Genomic DNA, 7,644 nt, shown 5'->3' on the forward strand with positions numbered 1-7,644 from the left:
GTCTACGGTAATTTTAAATAATCTAAATATAAGTATCAGTAAAAGTAGCATCTCATCTGTGTAACTTTTAAAATGTAAATTCTAACTTTTCTAACGGACACGTGCCTTCTGTGTGTATCTCAAGCAAGTCAGCACAAATGACAAGTGGTTTCTAAGGTTTAAGATACTTGGATGACCAACATGGACGTCTCTGCCTTTTGCTCTTTAAAATAGTCATGTAACCTAGGAAATTAGACATACTACAGTAAGAAAAGTCATGACAGAAAGTCATGACAGAGGCCAAATATGCCAATCATGTTATTTCATTTTAGATCAGAGCCTATAACTTTGGGATTCGCAGTCTATTTTCTAGTCCCAGTTCTTGGCAGTGTTGGACCCAGAGCTGCTCTGAGGAACATGCTCCAGTGGATCTGAGGCAACATGAAGAAGTAATAGAGACCTGCTGCTTCCTCACTGTTCCCGCGGAGTGGCACACTCTTCTTCCTTCGGCAGCAGAGCATGAAATCCTGAGCACTGCTTCGGCAGCAGCCCAGATCCCATGGTAGGGATTCCTGTGTTAATCCAAGGAAAAAAAGGAAAATGCCAGGGGAGGATTAAGGTTTAAAATAATATACAGCTATCCAGAGACAGTGGTAATAAATACCAGAGAATCAGAAACAAAATCTGAATGTATTTTTAGTAATAATAAAATAATAATTTAATAACAAATGCTTTAGGCATTTGAGTCAAATTAGAAACCATATGAACTTAATCAGAGATCATTAATGTCTGCTCATCAAGAGTTACCCTTTTATTCGAACATGAGGTTATAAATAACCCCTAAAACTAAAGCTAAACTTTACTTATAAGTACACTTGTTAAAACATTTGCCAAGGATGCACATGCCTATTTACGAAAAGTGATGCAGAAAGGAAATTACCACAAATTTAAATTGACTGTGTTGAATGGATCTGCATGAGGTCTGGCTGTTTAAGACCATGAGGTAAGTGGAGAAGCTTACTCTGTCCCAAAGCCTGAAAAAAAATTGCATCCTATCTAGGATGTTTGGGAGAAATACATTGAATTATTGCAGCAAAGTATTCCGTGAACGTCAAGTTAGGTTCCTTGCAAAAACGGACAACTTACATTCTTTTCTCCTACTACCATTACTTGTTCAGTCCCAGCCAACAGCCGACAGTGCAATTCAACTGCAAAGACAGGGACCTTGGGGTGGGGGAAGAAGCTGACTGTCCCACAGTGAACCACATCCTCACTTGTAGAACAGCACAACTCTGTTGGCTTCCAGGGAGTTACACTCATCGATGTCAGCTGGAGATTTGTCTCTTTTCACACAAGAAGAATAACTGAAACTGAGTTACTTGATCTTGTATCAAAATTATTGCCAACTCCCACCTTGTAATTCAGTAGAATAACTAGAAGAATCTGGCTTCTGCATTACCTTTTTAACATGCGCAGATAAGAGTGTTGATCAAAGAGGGCGTCTGAAACAAACGTATTTCAATACATGACAATATATATTAATTTGCCATATATATACAGCCCTTTAAAGTTTTCACTCTTCTTGCATGGAAAGTGATATTATAAAATATTTTATACCATATTAATTGAAAATATAGCAGTAATTTCTAATCAAAGATCACAAGTAGCAAGCTTTAAAAAAAAAAGTCTTTTGCATTTAAGGGTTTTGTACTACATCCTCCAAGCTATAAATGATGAAATGGAGGAATAATTTCTGTGACTGTGTAGTTTTCAGACTTACACCTGTTTGAAAATTCTTGAAGGTTATTAATTTCTCCTGATGCAAAAAAATACTCTTAAAATGTAAGAGAAGATACTAGAGACGAGAAAATACATTTCTTAAGCAGACCAACAAAAAAAAACCCATTGTTGTACAATATTTTGAAGGTCGCAGCCATTGCTTCGATATAAAAAGTCAATCTTAGAAAAAATAGAGGAGCTCAGTTTAGAGCAGAACTTGTAGATTAAATGATAAATGATAAACTGAGTATGAGTAGCAAGAAAATGATCCACAGAAGCCCCCACAGGACTGGACACTAAGCATGTAACACATCAAAATCCGCTTTCTTCTTGTGGTGATGGGTGAGTAAAAAATACGGTTTCTTCAGCTCTCCTGATTATTTCACGCAGCCGTGTTTTCCATCCTCAGTTTCATACAGATGAAATAGAAAGTCCAAATAATCATTTTTCCTACTTCATCCAATGCCAGCTTGCAATTTGAATCACAAGTGCATCTTGTCTCTGATACCCCCTCTGGCTGTGCGCTCCTGTTGCGCTTCAGTCTGTAGGGGGAAGAGGTTAAGCCAAATTTGCTTTTAGCTATTCTGTAACAGTGGAGCAAATCTTCACTTCATTTTAGGCAAACAACTGTTAAGGACAACTCAGTTGAGTAAAACCTTTCAAAGAAGTCATGCTACAAGATGCTTTCTTTCCAATGGGGCCATGGTGAAAAGCAGTGCCTTACCTGGCTGTTATCTCCATCACATTAGTTTTAACATTTAAGGCTTCCTTATTGTTTTTATCAAAGTTGCTGTTACACCTGAAATGGCTCTCCTGTTGGGAGATTTACTATGCTCCATGTTCAGAAAAGCAATGCTGCTGCCCACAGCACTGCTTCTGAAGGAACAGCTTTGATGTCTGGTCTGACGTGTGTAGTTTCCAGAAGAACATCAGAAGGGGAAGAAAAGAAGAAGGAAAAAAACCAACTACTAAACAATAGATAAGGCCATCAAATGTAAACATGCCTGGGAGGAAGTGTGAATAATTTCATACACTGGAGAACAAAACATTGTCATGCAGAATCTAAAAGAAAAGGGGTTGAAAGGACATTCTCATCAGAGTTTTCAAGGTGGCCTGCCTTTGATTTTTAAATTTTTTTTTCTTTATATTGCAATATCATCCATGAGTCCAGTGGAAATTACTGTCCAGATGTTCTGGGCCTTATCCAAACAGGCATGTTGACCCTGACCAAAAGCTCACTGCATTTTGGGACAAATTTTACCAATAATTGCAGTTTGGGGTACTGATTGTCACTAACAAAAATACTGTGTTAGGTTAATGATAAGCTGTTCGGGCAAACTGTCTGACCAAACAGCAAAGTCGAAGTTCTGATGAGCCAGAGAGCCAGAGGTGAGGAGAGGGCATAAGTAGGGACGTGCCAGGTGGAAAATGTCTCCCATAACAACCTGTAATGGTGGCTCTGCGCAGTTAACTGTTATGGTTGGCTTTGAGCACACGTAGGAGTTCAGGCACTCGGCTGCCTGTGTCCAAAACTGGCATATGGCTTGCTTTATGCAGCTGCTGGAGCCTTTTCCAGAGGCACACGCATGCCCAGTCCCACACGTCCCTGCGTAATCTCTTTAGCTGCGTCTCCTTCCTTCCTCTTCGCATTGTAAAATACAAAGCACGGATTCAAATACTGATCCAACTGGTCTGCGGGGCAAGTCTGCTGGGCACTTTTGTGCCTCAGCCTGGGACTGTCGCCAAGTAGCTCAGATTTACCCGTTACATGCAAGGTTGCCTCCCGGTTGTGCTGTGTCAAAAGTTAAAGAAAGGCTTGATAGACAATGGTGGCTGTTGAATCTGTGTCAGATGTCAGTGTCACAAACTGATCACAGAAACACAGCTGCCTTTAGTTAATGATCAGCTAAATCTGGTGGGGAATTAGTCTGACATTAGACGCTCCCTAGATATGATACAAAACATCTTTCATATCCAGGGTTTCTTGCTAGCTTTTCCTCTCACCTCCAACATCAGGGCACCAGCCAGGAGATGACGCAATCACGCACTCACTTGCTCTTTCTTTTCTTCCCTCCCAAATCCTTCATAAATCATGATTTCTCCCTTGCGTAATGGCATAGCTTGTACCTGAGAAGCGAAGAGCGCCTCCTCCACCCACCTTCGGCATTCAGACTGCCCTTCACTTGCTGGTTTCCAGAAAGGCGGAGGTGAGGCCTTGAGCCCCCTCCTATTTTCCACACAGAAAGGAGAACACAGGATCCGATCTCACACTGGTACGTGCTCTACCCATTGAGCTGTTATATTAAAAAAACATTACCGCTTTCCTTGGCCAAGCTTTTTGAATGAAGCAGTCTTAAATCTTTGGATTGCATGCTGCTTGATCCTGCTGTGTTAGCCTTTGCCTGAGCACACATTAAAGGTCAGGTCTATGGGAGCAAATAGCAACGGGATTGCTCATTTTCAGGATCAGGTCAAGTTTAGGTATGAGGCAGGCAAGTGCACACTGCTCAGGCCAGGTCAGACTGAGGCAGATGTACCTTTAGGTACCTAAGGAAATGTATTGTCAAAACTATACCTTCTGGAGTCCATCCCCTTAAGACTAGGTTATTAACTCTGTCCTGTGTGTATCTGTAGCCTAAAATTTAAAAATATCTCTAAAAATGCCTATTCTCCTCAAGCAGGTGTGTATGAATTATGATAATCACCTTTCTTGGACATGGATACTTCCACGAATTGCAGTTCAGGCTGCTTAATATCAGGGGCTGAACAGACAATCTCCTAACAGGATGTGCAAGTGAGCAGCGCTCTCGGAAGTGTAGATTACTTACAGATAAATTATTATGCAAATGCAAATGACAATCTTTAAAATGTAAAATCCTGGATGAATGGAACAGTGACTCATCAGTCCTACTAGCAGCTTACTCAATTTTCATTCTGAAATAACACATATAGGAACTTACCTGCAAAAATGAAGAACACTGAGATGAACCCTGTAGGGCGACTTCTGACCCAGGCTGCAACGCACGGAACTTTGGAGCACGGCAATCCTCCACTGGTGCTGCTGTTTGACTGAATGGATGCCCTGCGAAGGTAAACTTTCAGCAACCAGCTAAGGGAGCATTTTAGTTAAAATCTTGCATAATATACATATTAAACTCATAAATTATAAAGCCAAAAGTGGACTACTATGAACATCTGTTTTGACATCCCTAGGATTTGTATTAGTTAGGTATTTTTTGCCCTAGAAAATACCTTTCAGAAAAACTTTCCAGAGATGGACCATCTCTGAATCATTTCAGTGGTTACATATCTTCACTATTAGCAAACATGACTCTGAGTTTGTCAAGCTTCAATTTTTACACATTATGTTTTGCTAATTTGAAGGAAGGATGATCCAATTCCTGCAAGAAGCGGGCATTGCAGAACTTCAATTTACTCACCTGATTTTTAGGCATTGCCTCCCAGAAGGGACTCTGTAGCCCTGAGCTAGATACACAAACTCCCCACAGAGTGGGAAGGAAAGGCTGTCTCAGAGTCAGGTCCAGATTGGCCAATACGCTGGAAGAGGGATCCGTCCAATCTAGTCAACTGGCAATGCTGAAGAAAAACATACGCCTGAAATCCCATTCCTTGCGTTATTTAAGTTACTGACCCTGCATTTGCAAAAGGATTCACAGTCCGCACTGAGCCTTCAAAAAAACTGGAGCAGAACTCACAGTTTTATTTAAAAACGTGGCCGGGCCTCATCTCCTTTGTAGCAGCCCAGGGCTGCGTTTCCCATGCAGCGTGCTTCAGGAGGTTTAATGGTATGCCCAGAAGCCTTACCTAAGCTTTATTGCCTCTGCACGGTGTTGTAAAAAATTCTACGTACTGGTAAACGATGGGTCTGCCTGAATGGAAGAACAAAGAAACCTCCCGCCCCCACAGTAATTCAGAATTTATTCGGTAACGAGAGGGGAGACCCAAGCTCCCTGTCCTTTCCACTGCAGTGGCTTTGAGCCCTGCATTTCTCCCCTCCCAGCAGCGCCCCAGCCACCGGAGTGTAGGCTATAGGGAAATGAAAGCAGCCCTCATCACCCCTTCTGGGGAAGTTGTGCCATTCTGCAAGAGAGGATCCAAGATCCACATCCCAGGCAGGGGGTGTGACAGTGTATTCTATCAGTGAAAGCCCTTTGCTAGGAGAAAAGAAACTGGGGTCCGTTGCCTGCTCTGAGGATCATTCAGACATTTGAAACAGCTCTCAAATCATACACTACAACCCAGACCTTTCTCCTCCCAGGAAAGGGCCATGATTGCCAGACCCCAAAACTATTCCCTTTCTATCTCCTTGGCAAAGTAGCGCAGTTGCAGGTGGATAGTTAGAGCCCGTGTTTCTTTGTAACCCACCGGACACAGCACTCTCCAGAGATACATACGCCTGAAACCCCGCCAGCCAAGGAAGGCTCTGGAGCTCCTGCCCTCATTCTCAGCAAGTGCAGCGGTGAGGAAGGTAATTAGCTGACTCTAATGAACTACTAACTACCCATGCAGACAGCAAAGTGCAAAGGGAGCTCCGTCTCACAGACGTGGCCTTGCACACAGCGACTACCGCTGCGTTGAGAAAATACATTCCTGGTTTGTCAGGGACACCCTAAGCACACTTCCCATACCGAGACCCTTTGGCAACCACATGAAGGATCTGAAGTGGACTTGGCTTTGCCAGGAGAGCAACGGGCAGGTACAGAGGGACCAGATGAAGTTCTTTGTAGTACCAGCATACGCACTCATGGCTGTTCTGAGACCTAAGGGAGATAGACAGGGGTTTTGAAGATGATGGTATAGATAAGACTGACTGGGTAGTGAGAGCTCACCGAGCTTCTGTTTGCTTTGCCTCGGCTTCCCTGGAAAAAAGGATGTGTTTGAAATTGAGACATCTGTGCAAATTAGCAACGAGACAAGGCATTACTTGTTTTTACTTCAGGATAAACACGGTGAACCCTGCACCTTCGCCAGGCAGTTCTTTGGCTAACCACACTGACTCCGCTAGCATCCCCCACTGAGATTCCAAACCCCTGTAGGCCCTTTCAGTAGAAACACACCTATTTTACAGTACAATTTCTAAAGGACCAGCGAGTTACAGTATGTACTCACTTAAGCAGGCACAGATTCTTCTAGGGAAAAATCCAATCCTCCAGAGTAAAATCGTAAAAGAGTACAATATAAAACAATTATTCCTATTTCTTTTCTATATACTTCAACATCTATGGACAAAAATGCCATATAAGAACAAGGCAATACTTTGTGTTGTTAATGAGGACATATATGTATTATCCACCAAATTTGGCAGCATGTAACGTAAAAATTGTAATCTGTTAAAAGCATAAATGACTGCAATATTGCGGATTCAAAAAAAAAACCCGCAGCTTCTCGGAGGTGCAGTGTAAGTGAACGTGAATGCAACAGAGAAGAAAAGGCGGCAGATTTCCCACAATCTTTCTGCTCCCAAAGTCAGACGAAGTATGCCAATAACAGATCACATTTATGTGAAAGGCAGGAGTGGTATCTGAGGACTTTAACACAGCTAGGCAGGAGATCCCTGGGCAGTACCCGCGATCACGAGGGTAGGAGAGTGCGAGCTCGTTTTATTTCCTTGCTCTGGCAACATTTGCAATCTGACTTTAAACACTGTATTTTACTATTACCTTTTCATGTTTCTATTCGCCTGTCCTTGTTGGGACAGCACTACACTACAGGCGAGAGAACATACAGCGAGTTTTGCGCTTCCCAGTAAGCACAGCTGAAGAACCAAAAAATGACTCGCAGGTGTATTTTACCACCAAAATTTGGTTCTCGTACAAAAACACGCCCAGGCAGGCGGGGAGCAGCTCAGCGAGGCGCCCTGCTGAA

The sequence above is a fragment of the Egretta garzetta genome, unplaced genomic scaffold, assembly GCF_000687185.1.
Source record: "Egretta garzetta isolate BGI_Z169 unplaced genomic scaffold, ASM68718v1 scaffold256, whole genome shotgun sequence".
Classification (NCBI taxonomy): domain Eukaryota; kingdom Metazoa; phylum Chordata; class Aves; order Pelecaniformes; family Ardeidae; genus Egretta; species Egretta garzetta.